Here is a 14,749-nt window from a genome sequence, read left to right as displayed (position 1 = left end):
GACCTCCGGCTGCCTGACAGAATGCTTTTAACTGGATGGAAATGTGTTCCTTTATGTTTGGGACTTTCTGATATAATTCAGCCTCTAATGCTTCATTTAAAACACATGAATTGAAGGGAGGAACAATGATATGCAAAGGTTTGGGCACCCCTGGATTTCTGAAGTGACAATGTGATACTTAGTATCATTCAAATAGGATATTTAAATTTGTTCAAATTGACTTGGAAAAATGGACTTTATCCCAATTATTTTCGATGAGGTATAAATTCTAGCAGCGCCTTTCTCAAAAACATTAGCCTCCTGGGAGTGTGTAAGGCCGAGGGAGAGAAGGAGGACTGTGGCAGACTTCAGCTGCCAACGAGGGCAGAGCTGAGAGTCTGCTGATTCTGTCCCTCTCTCCCCTGGGCCTCAGACATCTGCTACACACAGAAATAGAACCCAGCCCAGAGAGAGAGAGCAAGAGAGAGAGAGAGAGAGAGAGAGAGAGAGAGAGAGATATGTTACGTTGCAGAGTCATGACCAGAGCAGTTCAGCAGTCTGTTAGAAAGCATTTCCCATACAGACCTTACAACGAAGGCCAGACAGTGAGGAATGGGCAGTGAACCTCTTCAATTGAAATAGAGCTGATAGATCGGTAGACAGACAGAAAGACAGATTACTTACAAAAGACTAGGTTAAGTTTATGCTTAAAACCAACTATATATTTACATACAGTGTACATATTTCATTTGACCCTGTTTTGGCTGTGTGTAAACCACAGTAACACACACTCTGTCATGGTTAATCTGCGTCCAGCGCAACTGTATGTTAAACTGATTTATCTAAGGCTGACTATCGAAGCTCTATTGGACTGAATAGAAGCGTGAGGCACACTTATGTCGTGACAGTATTATTTTCAGTGGCAGGTCATTTGCTTTCCCTGATAGATCTCAACAGTGGTACATACTGAGCACCTGTGACTCTCTCTGCTGTTCTGATGACGTTTTCGTGCCATGTGTATTCACACAAGCCTCAGCTCAGACGCATCAGCAGGGCCATGTGTCCGGCTGTGACAACAGTGCCCTTGTTCCTGCTGTGACCCTCTCCCCTTACAACTGCATTCCTCTTTTCTTTTTTTCTTTCCAAAGCAACTGTCTGGGAATTTCTAATGTCTTTCATTTTCACCGTCCTTTAAACCAAGAGCTTCCAGTGAACTCCTGCCCCAGTGGAGGCTGATATGCCACGGAGATGAGTGCTTGGTGTATGACGCCAATAAATGCAGTCCAGACATCCGCGGTGCGGCCCTCTCCCTTACAACTACAACTGTCCACAGATGTACAAGTGAAGTTATTGAAGTTTTACGTTTAATAACTAAAATAATACAAGGATTAACAAGATTAAGAAGTCTTAGACGTCTAGAGCTATTATGTTTTGATGTATATTACACTATAGTTGCACAATGACATATTTTATTAATTATTACATCATTATTTAATAGGGGATAGACTGCATATTTGATGTACGAAGTAAGACTTCATAGTTGACAGCAGGTTTGAGCTCAAAACCAAATCAAAAGACCATAGAACATCAGGTTCTCTCACAGCAAAACAAACTTTGATTTAATTTAGATGTTTCTCAGCCAAGGCTCAGCCAGTGATGCACAGAGAAAATGTCTGAGCCATTTCGGGCAAAGACACTTGTTCTCTTTCCCATTTACTTAACCAGGGCTGTGTACAAACACTGGAGCTTTTTCCAATGTGCTAACTGACCGGAGAGTTAGCAAATGGTGAAGAAACCTCTTCTGAAATGTATAAAAATGTTTTTGTTTTTTTTGTTTTTTAAATCACGAACATTGATTTAAAGAAACGTTCACAATTTAAATCAAGAAACACAAATTATAAATTTCTGAGGATATTCGTTTGCTGTATGCCACTCTTCAGTCTGGTTTAACGTGTTTATGAAGCTCCAGTGTCAAAAAAATGGGTAAAAATCAAAGGGTCTCTGTTCCATATGCAAGGCTTTCTCTCTAAAAACCTAAAAAGACCTCCAAATTTGAAAAGCATGAACTGAAATGAAAATAGTGCTCTATTCCTGCTCCATAGTTTTTTTTTTTTGCTGTAGATGGAACTGACCCTAAATGTGGGACAGCGGTAACTGCATGAGAGTAAACACAGACCGAAAATGTTAACATTAAACAACTCAATTAACAAATCAATTTCTGTGGTAATTCAAATTGTGAATAAAAACGTACAGACAATTTAAACTTCAGCTACGTACTACGAAATGCTGTTCTCTGGTTTGTTTATGTTCAGAAGAAAAAAGACATGGCTACACAGTAAATTCACCAGTGTTAACTCAACAAAATTAGTGTTACATTAACACTGTTAAGTTAACACTAATAGTGTTGATTTAACATTGGTGAATTTATTGTGTAGCCATGTCTTTTTTCCTCCCCCCTTAACCATACAGTTCCAACGCTGAGCTTCTGAACATAAACAAACCAGAGAACAGCATTTCCCCACGTGTAGATGTTGCCTTTAAGGCAAACAAATCCCTCATCTTCCTGAGATATCACAGACAAATGCATGACTGTTAATTTAAAGAAGTTGAGTTCACATGAGGAAGTCTGATTCCTTTGTGAATGCTGTGAGTGACATTCTGAACAAAGCACTCCCCTCTGTCTCTGTCCATCCTCCCTGGCTCAGCTCCCACTGGCTCACTCATTATGAGTATGTTATGAATGAATGGAACAAACTGGTCCACAGATGACATTAAGGACAGTGAAATGAAATGTCCAAAACAATCTAGAGTAATGTTAGGAAGTGCCGTGACTCTGTGTTGAGAGGCTGCTGAGCAATGAGGGATGAAAGGAAGGATTCTGTAAAACGTATTCACACTCCCAGTATCATGAGGGAGTATACAGACAGCACAGCTGCAGCTTTGTATTATCAAAAAATCAGGTAGAACAGGTCTTTTCAAAACTATACACATATCTGACATATTTCATCAACACCATTAAAGAACTAAACTGCACTGTTAAAAAAGAAAAAAATCTAATCTTAATATCCTATATATTTATTATTACATTTCCATTGCAATTGAACCCTGTTATAGACTTAATATATCATAAGTATTCTCCCTGTGTCCGCGTGGGTTTCCTCCGGGTGCTCCGGATTCCTCCCACAGTTCAAAAACACACGTCCGTAGGTGGACTGGCGACTCAAACATGTCCCTAGGTGTGAATGTGTGGGTGTGTGTCGCCCGGTGAAGGACTGGCGCCCCCTCCAGGGTGTGTTCCCGCCTTGTACCCAGTGATTTCGGGTAGGCTCCGGACCCACCGCGACCCTGAACTGGATACCAGCTTTCAGACAATGAATGATTGAACGAATGAAGTATTATAATGGCCTCTGCAATGCACTGGTTTATAATGATAATAGTTTATAGTGTTTCCAAGGCTGAAATAAAAGGAAATCATTGTAAATTTGTGTTGCACTGAAATATCCTCTTAGAACAGTGTTACCCCGTCTGAGTGCTTTGCTTAAATCCTAATCTTCACCTTAAGTCAAACAGACTCAACTGATCTCAGATCCAAACAACCTCCTTAATCCATACTTTCCCCACATAAGTGCCCAAGCTGCCTGCACCCTGTGGAGAATAAAGCCTTCATCTGCCACTCTGGCAGAAAACATACACCATCAGGATTAAGACTATTAAACATGAAGCAGCGGATTATAGCTCTGAAGGATGTCATTCCAGGCAAGAAACCAGCACAGTTTCTGCAGCATGGCTTCAAGATTCAAAGCTAATTGCAGCTGTTTAGATTTTAGGGATGTTGTGGTCTCATAACAATACTGACAACAAATGTAGTATCACAATATGACTGTAAATATTCATTCAGTCATTCATTGTCTGTAACTGCTTACCCAGTTCTGGGTCGAGGCGGGTCCAGAGCCTACCCGGAATCACTGGGCGCAAGGCGGGATCACACCCTGGATCTCACATTCAATCACACCTATGGACACTTTTGAGTCGCCAATCCTACCCACGTGTGTTTTTGGACTGTGGGAGGAAACCAGAGCACCCAGAGGAAACCCACGCAGGCACAGGGAGAACACACAACACTCCTCACAGACAGTTACCCGGAGGAAACCCACGCAGACACGGAGAACACACAACACTCCTCACAGACAGTTACCCGGAGGAAACCCACGCAGACACAGGGAGAACACACCACACTCCTCACAGACAGTTACCTGGAGGAAACCCACGCAGACACAGGGAGAACACACCACACTCCTCACAGACAGTTACCCGGAGGAAACCCACGCAGACACAGGGAGAACACACCACACTCCTCACAGACAGTTACCCGGAGGAAACCCACGCAGACACAGGGAGAACACACCACACTCCTCACAGACAGTCACCCGGAGGAAACCCACGCAGACACAGGGAGAACACACCACACTCTTCACAGACAGTCACCCGGAGGAAACCCACGCAGACACAGGGAGAACACACCACACTCCTCACAGACAGTCACCCGGAGGAAACCCACGCAGACACAGGGAGAACACACCACACTCCTCACAGACAGTCACCCGGAGGAAACCCACGCCGACACAGTGAGAACACACTACACTCCTCACAGACAGTCACCCGGAGGAAACCCACACCGACACAGGGAGAACACACCACACTCCTCACAGATAGTGACCCGGAGCGGGACCCCCAACCCCAGGTCCCTGGAGCTGTGTAAATGCTACACTACTTGCTGCGCCACGGTGCCGCCCACTGTAAATATTGAAATATTGAATACTGAAATAAAAACAACACTTAAAATAAGTATTAATAGTAAATGGAATAATTTAATATAATTTCCAATAAGGCCGCAATATTAGCACTAACAACATTTTTGTTCACCACAAGACCCAGGAAACCCACAACAGATTTCTGATATGCTTTCAAACTAAAATGTAACCGGGAAACAAAATAATCTATTAATTACAGGTAATCTTTGGTGTTAAATATTAGCTTATTTTTAATATTATCAGTCAATATTTAAATAAATAATTAAGGCTAAAACAATTGCACTTATCAGAGTAGGGGGTGTTTACATCATCAACCTGGGACATGGGAAAGCACATATATTTAACTGATAAACAGAGATGGAACAAGATGGGGGAAAAAATACAATACCAGACCTCCAACTGTGAATAAAAAACATGTTTGATTTGAGTTATATTTAGACTGTTAGAAAGTTAGATCGCCCACAGTAAGCAGTTAAACGTTATTGCTGCCGTCATGTCCACTCAGTCCTCAACCCATGGTTTCATGACTTTGTCTACTAACATGATTTTGAAACCCACCACAGTAAAAGCCACATTGTGGGGACTGGGTTCGAATTCTGCTGTGTTTTTAGCATGGCTGCCTGTCTACAAACACATCCTTGGAAGTCAACTGTGCCCCATACTGTGTACACTCACATACCCAAACATCCCCTTGCTCTCCACCATCCCCCTATCCCCCACCAAGCAGTCGGATCTGCAAAATGCATCACCAGCACTTTGCACTGGGAGCCATTAACAAGGCCACTGCGGATGTTTTTTTTTTTTCAATGGGGTGAGGAGTGTTTGATGGATGGTAGATGACAGGCTCTGATACGAGGGCCGAGAAACGTCTGCAGTGAAATCAGGATGATGATTATGACAATGATGATGATGTCTTTGTGCCTCGGCTGCCTCACGGTTCTCTACGCAGCAGAGAAAACAGTGTGGTTACATGTGGAAACTATCTGCTTCTCAAAACGCAGGTCTCTGGGTTCGTCTTTCTCTGAGGCAGCAACAGCAATGGGAAAATAGGAAAGGGAAAAAGCTGTGGTTTTCTATCTCCGCTATTTCTTCCATGCACACTTTACTCTCCGCCTTACACTGGAGTGAGGATTAGGAGGAGAGTCATGGGGGAGTGTTACCCAAATGAAAATTCTTGGGTGGATCTGATAAACCTGTGAAGGAAATGTTGATTAAACATGGTCTGTGTAATATTTGTAGGCTACAGTAAGTGTGAAATCCAGAATCCTTGACAAATGATAGTAGTTGACTTTTCAACGGCAATGAATGTTTGAGTTTGGAATGGCACTTTACTCTAAAACAATTGTAAAGTATTTTAAGTATTTAATTATTTTTATTTGTTTTGTCCAGTCTGCTCTGTACGCTCCAGGCCAGCAGCCTGCCACTTTCTACTGCCTCGTAATTCTGAGTCAAATGCAGAGGGAAACTGTTGACCTGTGGGCATGTATCTTACACTGCCTGCTATAAATAACCTTGTCCCTTGGGAGCTAAGGCCTGATGCCTCTCTCTCTCTCTCTCTCTTTCTCTCTCTCTCTCTCCCTCTCTCTCTCTCTCTCCCTCTCTCTTTTTCTCTCTCTCTCTCTCTCTCTCTCTCTCTCCCTCCCCCCCCCTCTCTCTCTCTCTCCCTCTCTCTCTCCCCCCTCTCTCTCTCTCCCTCTCTCTCCCTCTCTCTCTCCCTCTCTCTCTCTCTTTCTCCCTCTCTCTCTCTCCCTCTCTCTCTCCCTCCCCCTGTCTCTCTCTCTCCCTCTCTCTCTCTCTCCCTCTCTCCCCCCTCTTCCTCTCTCTCTCTCCCCCCTCTCTTTCTCTCTCTCCCCCCCCTCTCTTTCTCTCTCTCTCTCTCTCTCTCTCTCTCTCTCTCCCTCCCCCCCCCCTCTCTCTCTCTGAAAGTATAATATTCCCATACAAAAAGCAGTAACACCTTTAACTAAGCTGTAACAGACAGACAATAATAAAGACCAGCCACACAATGACATGCCTTAACTCAACTAATTCACATAAATGTAAACACCATCCTACATTCTCTCTGAGTCATTTCCTACTCTCTCATTCCAAATGACTTAGGAATCTCCGCAGTCCGCAGATTCCATGTGACGCTAAGCATAAGTGACTAAATGTGGGTTAAAGCTCTACATAATTCATGCAAGTTCAGTCAAGGACTTGTGTGTGTTGGCAAACAGAAATGAAAGGAGGCAATGCATTAAAATGAATTTTTCAGTGATTTATATATCTTCATATAAGAGCTACACAATTAAAAACAAGTAAAAAAAATCACTTATTTTATTTCCAGTAAATAAAGCGTATTAAATAACGCTGCTACGAAAGGTTCTTTGAGCGACACCACTTTTGGTTCCATAGAGAACCATTTTTGTTTAAGATTCTTTGTGAAACCAAAAGTAGTGGTTCTTTGGAATGGCTCAAAGAATTATTTGCAGCACCTTTATTTTTAAGAAAGTATTTATATTTTAGAGTTAGGACAAAGACAGAACAGGGAGACGTAGACTTGTATATTTCAGCAAAATGTCATAACGTCTCGTCAGCACCGTGCGGGCCTATGTTTTGTGTCATTCCACTGAGCACTGTGACCACATAGGGAACAAAATGTATTATGAATGCCGTTATTTAATATTACTTACTGCACAAGCAATATGTTCATCATCACTGTCCTGTGGGCATCGTGTGCCTCCATGAATTATAAATCCTGGAATCGCAGAAATAAATCTCAGCAGTCACTATGGTCAGTGGTTAGGAATTCAGAGACAGCACTTTTCCCCTCCACCATACAATATGATACATAAAGACCCGGCCAAGAGCAGCTGGTAAGAGTTTATGAATGATTTAGAGCGAGTCGTTTGTTAAAAGCCCCCTGCTTGTTCATGGTTTGAGCGCCCAACCCACAACATGCAAAGCGTCTTCGGGTCAATAAGCTTGTTGTGGCCCTGTGTTCACTTGGCAGGCTTTTCTGTAAACTCCACAATCTCCTCTTACACTGAGCTCAGAGGTTCACTACAAACTCTCACATCCAGCTCAGCTCCTGGCACCTAGCTGTGTGCAGTAACCAAACTCTTAAAGCTCACGGCAGTGCTCTCCAGTGCAACAAAGCAGATACACTACAGTTAAAAGTGTATATACCTTCATTCATTCATTTACCAATAAATCCATTTCTTTAGTGGTTTGAGTATTAAACATCTTCCTCTTGACACTATAGCAGAACAAACCAAACGTACATGGGTTCAGTTTCAATGCCACTCTAAACTGCATGTGCTGATGGAGGTCCAGGACAAGGTTAAGGAGGTTAAACTAAGACGAAAAGAAACCCCCAGCTAACACCAGTTAGTCTGATAACAGCTGCAAGCTCTCAGCTCAACCTGGAGACGTCAGAGAGAGTGTTTGCTAGGGCGGGGGTCTTTCTCAACTTTCTTCCTCCTTACCTTGAACCGCACACACACACTAGTGCACTAGGGGCTGTGAACACACACGGATGGGCAGCCATCCCCAGCACCTGAGGAGCGTTTGGGGGTTCAGTCCCTTGCTTAAGGGCACTTCAGCCATGGATGTTCCTGTCGGTCCTGGGGATCGAACCGGTAACCTTCTGGCACCAAGCCCGGTCTCTAACTGTTAGGTCAGGGCTAATGTTTTAGTAAATATAATGTCACAAACACACCTTGTTTGAGAGGCTGAAACAAGGCCAAGGGAATATACCATATTTAAAGAATAAATAAATAAAAGATCTTGAAGGTCTTAAAAGTGAATATCTGGGGGCAAAATAAAAAACAAAGCTGGCTTTTTAATGGAGTGTATTACGTTTCATTAAGCTACAGCCCTAGTTTAAACGGACTCTGGTGTCTCTTTTCCTTGTCCTTAAACGGGACAACGGGGTACAGCGGAGGAAAGAGGTGGGAAGACTTGGCGTGAAAATGAGGGCGGCATGACTGGCATCACTGGCGCTGCCATCTGGACGAGTCGTCTCTGCCTCGTACCAGCGCACAGATGTAGCACTTCAGATTACTGAGACAGCCTTGTCCCAGCTGAGAGGCTTCTCTAAAACATACACACAAACACACTCATACTGGTATCTTAACCAAATCTCCCTGATCCAAAGCCCAAACCTAACCTTAGAAATATCCTGAGTCTAACCATAATAGTAAATATACGTCTATCTCCAAACGAAGTCAAATCATCGTAAGTTCTAACGTTAGGCTCAATATTGAGATATTAACCTTTTGATGTCATAACACTATTATTTGGTAACTACTACAAATAATTTTGTAGTGTGCTACAAATCATGGCCAATATTTCAGACTTTAGAGAAGGCAAATTCATAAGGAACCTCAAGTCATTTTTCACAGCAATTAGGGTTTGGCAGCCTCAGAACTTTCATAGCCTGTATATTGTCTCAGTTGGTCTTGGGATACAGTGCTATGGCTTTTATGCGATGCAATAATATTGCTATTATGGCTCTGGAGTCAATTGTGTGTTGCGCAACGGCAACAACTGCGGACTGAAAGCACATTCTAGTTATAGACAAATAAATATGCCCCTAATAAGCGCATTCTTTTTAACGAAAGTAACATAAAGAAACAATACAGCTGATTTAAAAAAACACTAGGTAGTATTTTACCTTAAAATTTTCGCAATCACCGTGATGCTGTGATACTGACCTGTTATAGGACTTCCGTCACTGTGACCATGTGCTCTGCACTGCAGAAACTGCACTATGTAACTTCTGTAGGAGGGTAGGAAACCAACCTACAAACGCTTGATATCAGGACAGTGCTGTAAAAATTAATTACACCCTGCAGCTTTTGGGAAAAGCGCAGGAGCAAAAATACCAAATCGTATTGTGTTCTTTTAGAAATCTGTAAAGTATAACATTTAATCACTAAAATGCAAGTCCTGCCTAATAACAAGAACGTTTGCTTTTAAAAACAGAGAGCTGAGGTGTGTAGTCATGTTGCCATGTTTTTGAATAATTGCTGGATATATATTTGGTGAGGTCACTAATCTAGACATTCATTCATTCATTGTCTGTCTACCTGGAATCATTGGGAGCAAGGCGGGAATACACCCTGGAGGGGGGGCCAGTCCTTCACAGAGCAACACACACACTCACACCTACGGACACCTTTTGAGTCGCCAATTCACCTACCAACGTGTGTTTTTGGACTGTGGGAGGAAACCGGAGCACCCAGAGGAAACCAACGCAGACACAGGGAGAACACACCACACTCCTCACAGACAGTCACCCGGAGGAAACCAACGCAGACACAGGGAGAACACACCACACTCCTCACAGACAGTCACCCGGAGGAAACCCATGCAGACACAGAGAGAACACACCACACTCCTCACAGACAGTCACCCGGAGCGGGAATCAAACCCACAACCTCCAGGTCCAACCTCCAGATAATTCTTAGCTCTTTGGTTACCAGAACTTCCCACGGACAGACCTAGACGCTTTCAAGCAGGAAATAAAGGTGTTAGTTACGTAACTGTTATTTGTAAAAAAAAAAAAATATTAATATTGATATAAATCTCAAAATGTAAATATATAGGTTAGTAATAGCAAGTAGAGTCACAGTCACACAGCTCCAGGGACCTGGAGGTTGTGGGTTCGAGTCCCGCTCCGGGTGACTGTCTGTGAGGAGTGTGGTGTGTTCTCCCTGTGTCTGTGTGGGTTTCCTCCGGGTGACTGCCTGTGAGGAGTGTGGTGTGTTCTCCCTGTGTCTGTGTGGGTTTCCTCCGGGTGACTGCCTGTGAGGAGTGTGGTGTGTTCTCCCTGTGTCTGCGTGGGGTTTCCTCCGGGTGACTGTCTGTGAGGAGTGTGGTGTGTTCTCCCTGTGTCTGCGTGGGGTTTCCTCCGGGTGACGGTCTGTGAGGAGTGTGGTGTGTTCTCCCTGTGTCTGCGTGGGTTTCCTCCGGGTGACTGTCTGTGAGGAGTGTGGTGTGTTCTCCCTGTGTCCGTGTGGGTTTCCTCCGGGTGACTGTCTGTGAGGAGTGTGGTGTGTTCTCCCTGTGTCTGCGTGGGTTTCCTCCGGGTGACTGTCTGTGAGGAGTGTGGTGTGTTCTCCCTGTGTCTGCGTGGGGTTTCCTCCGGGTGACTGTCTGTGAAGAGTTTGGTTTGTTCTCTCTGTGTCCGCGTGGGTTTCCTCCGGGTGCTTCGGTTTCCTCCACAGTCCAAAAACACACGTTGGTAGGTGGATTGGCGACTCAAAAGTGTCCGTAGGTGTGAGTGTGTGTGTTGCCCTGTGAAGGACTGGCGCCCCCTCCAGGGTGTATTCCCGCCTTGCGCCCAATGATTCCAAGTAGGCTCTGGACCCACAGCGACCCTGAACTGGACAAGCGCTTACAGATAACGAAAGAATGAATAAATATGATGTAGTGTAGCTGAAGTGTAGTGGGTAGACATGCTTCTTCACCTTTTTCAGGTACATGACTAAAATGTTTAAAAATGGATATCACTCTGGGTAAATGCGCCTACCACATGTAAATGTAAATCTTGGCTAGAAGCCAAAGACTAACATTACAGCAGCAGGAAGTTAGAAGCTAATTCTGGAGCTGACACCAGCTAGCAGTATTTCACACCTCTGTGCAGATCTCTCCCTTGGTCATTCTCTCTCCCACCATAGACAAAGCATGGTTGAGGACGCCAGCAGTGTTTGTGCTTCTCTAACATCATCCACTACTCCCTCTCAGAGGAAAACAGCCTGTGAGCACAAATGCTAACGGTCAATACAACGTAGGAACAGGAGTCATCCCAAATACTATGTGCTGCAAGTCACAGCTGCTAAAGTAAAAGAACGATGAAAAGAATGACAGTATGAACAACAGTATTATGGCAGTATTATGCTCCAAACAGAAGGGAATTCAGATGACGTGTTCTATGTTACATAAAGCAAGGCTGACCAATGCAGCGGGGGCCTAAATGACTGTATGTAGAGTGGGTGGTTAATAGGCACATATTCAAACATGAAGAGACTACTAAACAATGGCAGTAATGGAGACTAAGCCTTTGCCTGTCCACAGTGAAAAAAAATGAGAGATAGAAGGTTTTCTGCCCACCACAGGACTTTATAAAAAGTGATGCATGACATGTCAGATGTAACATTCATTCATTCATTCATTATCTGTAAGCGCTTATTCAGGTCAGGGTTGCAGTGGGTCCACAGCCTACCTGGAATCATTGGGCGCAAGGCAGGAATACACCCTGGAGGGGGCGCCAGTCCTTCACAGGGCAACACAGGCACACACATATTCACTCACACCTACGGACACTTTTGAGTCGCCAATCCACCTCTCAACGTGTGTTTTTGGACTGTGGGAGGAAACCGGAGCACCCGGAGGAAACCCACGCAGACACAGTGAGAACACACCACACTCCTCACAGACAGTCACCCGGAGGAAACCCACGCAGACACAGTGAGAACACACCACACTCCTCACAGACAGTCACCTGGAGGAAACCCACACGGACACAGGGAGAACACACCACACTCCTCACAGACAGTCACTCGGAGCGGGAATCGAACCCACAACCTCCAGGCCCCTGGAGCTGTGTGACTGCGACACTGCTGCACCACCGTGCCGCATAATTATAACAGAAAATCAGATATCATAATCATATGTAGAGTTACAGCGTAATCTGAACTAATGTCAGGTGAGTAGTGGAAGAGAATTATGATGCAGTGCTGAAGAATCAACCACCTCTGACCTCATATGAACCTTGATTAGACCGAGGAGTTTAGGACTGTTCAGTAAACAGTTTATTACAAAAAATAGTAAACAGAGCTAAGACCAGTAAATTTGTGAATGTGTTTGAAGGCTATAAACATTTTATAAAGTACGGATAAAATACTCTACAACATCACTGCATGATCAACAGCATTGAGGCTATAATGTTTGCTTTCAACACACACACACACACACACACACAAACCAAAATACACATGTATCCAATAAGCTGGAACACAATGGCTTTGAGGCACAGATGTTAACATGTGACTCTCAATAACAGATAACTCCGTTGTCATTGAGCAGATTTAAGAGAATAGCTAAACCCTGTGACACAAAGAGATAATACCATGGCCAAAACAGAGCATAGCATTTGGCCGTCACAAGACAGATGAGGGAGTACTGATGCGCAGCCTGTTACATCACACTTCCACATCCCAAAGGCATCTCTCTGGCCAAAGTGAATACTCTGTAAAGACAAAGACCAAACTAACACCAGCAAACTAATAAATGGTGATGGGTTAAATCCTACTGTGAGTTAGGATTTAACCCATCACCATTAACCTTAATCACAGTTAAGACTTAAAAGAATCACAGTGAGTCAAGAAACAATAAGAAAGACACAGTCAAACAGGACAGATCCATATTAATTAAGACCCAGCCAATATATTGACAGGCAATGTATTGATAACCCATTTTCTACTGGTTTCAGCCATTTAACTGTCAATAACACATTGGAGACATGCATCGTTTGTGGCTGCTGCATCAGTTTGACTCAAAATCACAATCTCACAAAACAAGGCTAATCCTTAGATAGATGTAATTTTAAAAAACACTGTGATTTTATACGAGAGGAGCAAGTAAAACTGGCCTAGTTCTTTCCCCTTGAACATCTGTTTTGGGATATGGGAAAAGCATCACCGTTTTTGCCATGACCAGGATGTTACCCCCTTTGGTGAGAGAGAGAGAGAAGGAGAGAGAGAGGGAGAGAGAGAGAGAGAGAGAGAGAGAGAGAGAGAGAGAGAGAGAGAGAGAGGGTTGAGGCATGCAGACACAAAGGAATGCCTCTTTCTGAATGGGATTTAAAGGCATAATAACAGACATCACTGGGTCACTGCATTAGGGATTTGGTGGGCATAGACCCTTGTGGCAACCTATGAGCAAAAAATAAACAGACTGAGGACGCATAGCGGACTGGACCACTTTGCTCGCCTTTGCTGCTGTTATTCCGCTGCCCTAAGCTTTATGGCCCCAATTTGAATAACCTAACTGCAGTATTATAACTACAGTCACTGCCATGTTTCCGAAGAGAGAGCAATGTGGCCAGATAAAGGCAGAAGTGTCTGGTACATAGCAAAACAAATGCTCAGTACATGCTAACGTACAAGGTGAGACAACGTAAAACTATTACGTAAAAACAACATATAAATGGAGCACATCCACTGGATAAAAAAAAAATAAGACTAAATACAGAGAGCAAAGAGCCACTCTTCCAGACAAAACATCACCCAGCTGTTAGCTCGTTTCCAAAAGGCGTCGAAAAAAGATAATAACGGACTTCTCTTAAACTGAGCCATAGAAGCAAAATAATTCCCATCCCCAGCTTTCTACTGAGAGCCATTAGGATGTCCAGAATCAGAGATACTAATGAATATAAGGTTATTTTACCGTTTATACACGACGCTGGTCTGGTCTTCCCCTGCAGTACAGTCCGCGTTGTTCATTATTTCATCGCTAAAGGGAAAAGAGGAGCCGAAAACCTCAAATCCGTGGCGGTTGGCAGTTAGTCCCAACGAGCCCCAGAACACAGCAGCACGTCAGAGCGTAGACTGTCTCTCCGCCCGTATTCAGACAGGACACGCCCCCTGCTCGCGTTCTGCTCCACGATTGGCTGATGCGTCAAATGCATATCCATGACATAGACAGTCTGTATATAGGAAAATAAACATACATTTTATATCGAAACAGTCTACGTGTACTGTAACTCACGTTAAAAATTCTAGTTTATTGTCTGGGTACAACACGAAGTTTGTCCAAAAGCGGGTGGGGAAAAAACGATTGGTTACTGTTGTGGGTTAGCCAATAAGGTTTGATTTCAGCTTTTTATTTCCCTCTTTATTTTCTTTCTTTCTTTCTTTCTTTCTTTCTTTCTTTCTTTCTTTCTTTCTTTCTTTCTTTCTTGCTTTATGTGG

At 43.6% G+C, this 14,749-nt stretch overlaps 1 protein-coding gene across 3 annotated transcripts in view; it reads right to left on the bottom strand.

Annotated features, from left to right (window-relative positions):
- si:ch211-288d18.1 (USP6 N-terminal-like protein) overlaps nt 1–14,355 on the bottom strand; it is a 30,829-nt gene extending 16,474 nt beyond the window's left edge. Inside the window, exon 1 of one of the 3 annotated variants that reach the window (XM_066653507.1) lies at nt 14,226–14,355. The gene's annotated coding sequence lies outside the window, so the exon portion shown is untranslated. The remainder of the gene's footprint in view (nt 1–14,225) is intronic. The other 2 variants (XM_066653509.1, XM_066653508.1) reach the window with 2 other exon arrangements.
- Between the last annotated feature and the right edge of the window lie 394 nt (nt 14,356–14,749).

This window comes from Hoplias malabaricus, chromosome X2, assembly GCF_029633855.1.
Source record: "Hoplias malabaricus isolate fHopMal1 chromosome X2, fHopMal1.hap1, whole genome shotgun sequence".
Taxonomy (NCBI): Eukaryota; Metazoa; Chordata; class Actinopteri; order Characiformes; family Erythrinidae; genus Hoplias; species Hoplias malabaricus.
This window is presented reverse-complemented; position numbering and strand designations above follow the sequence as displayed.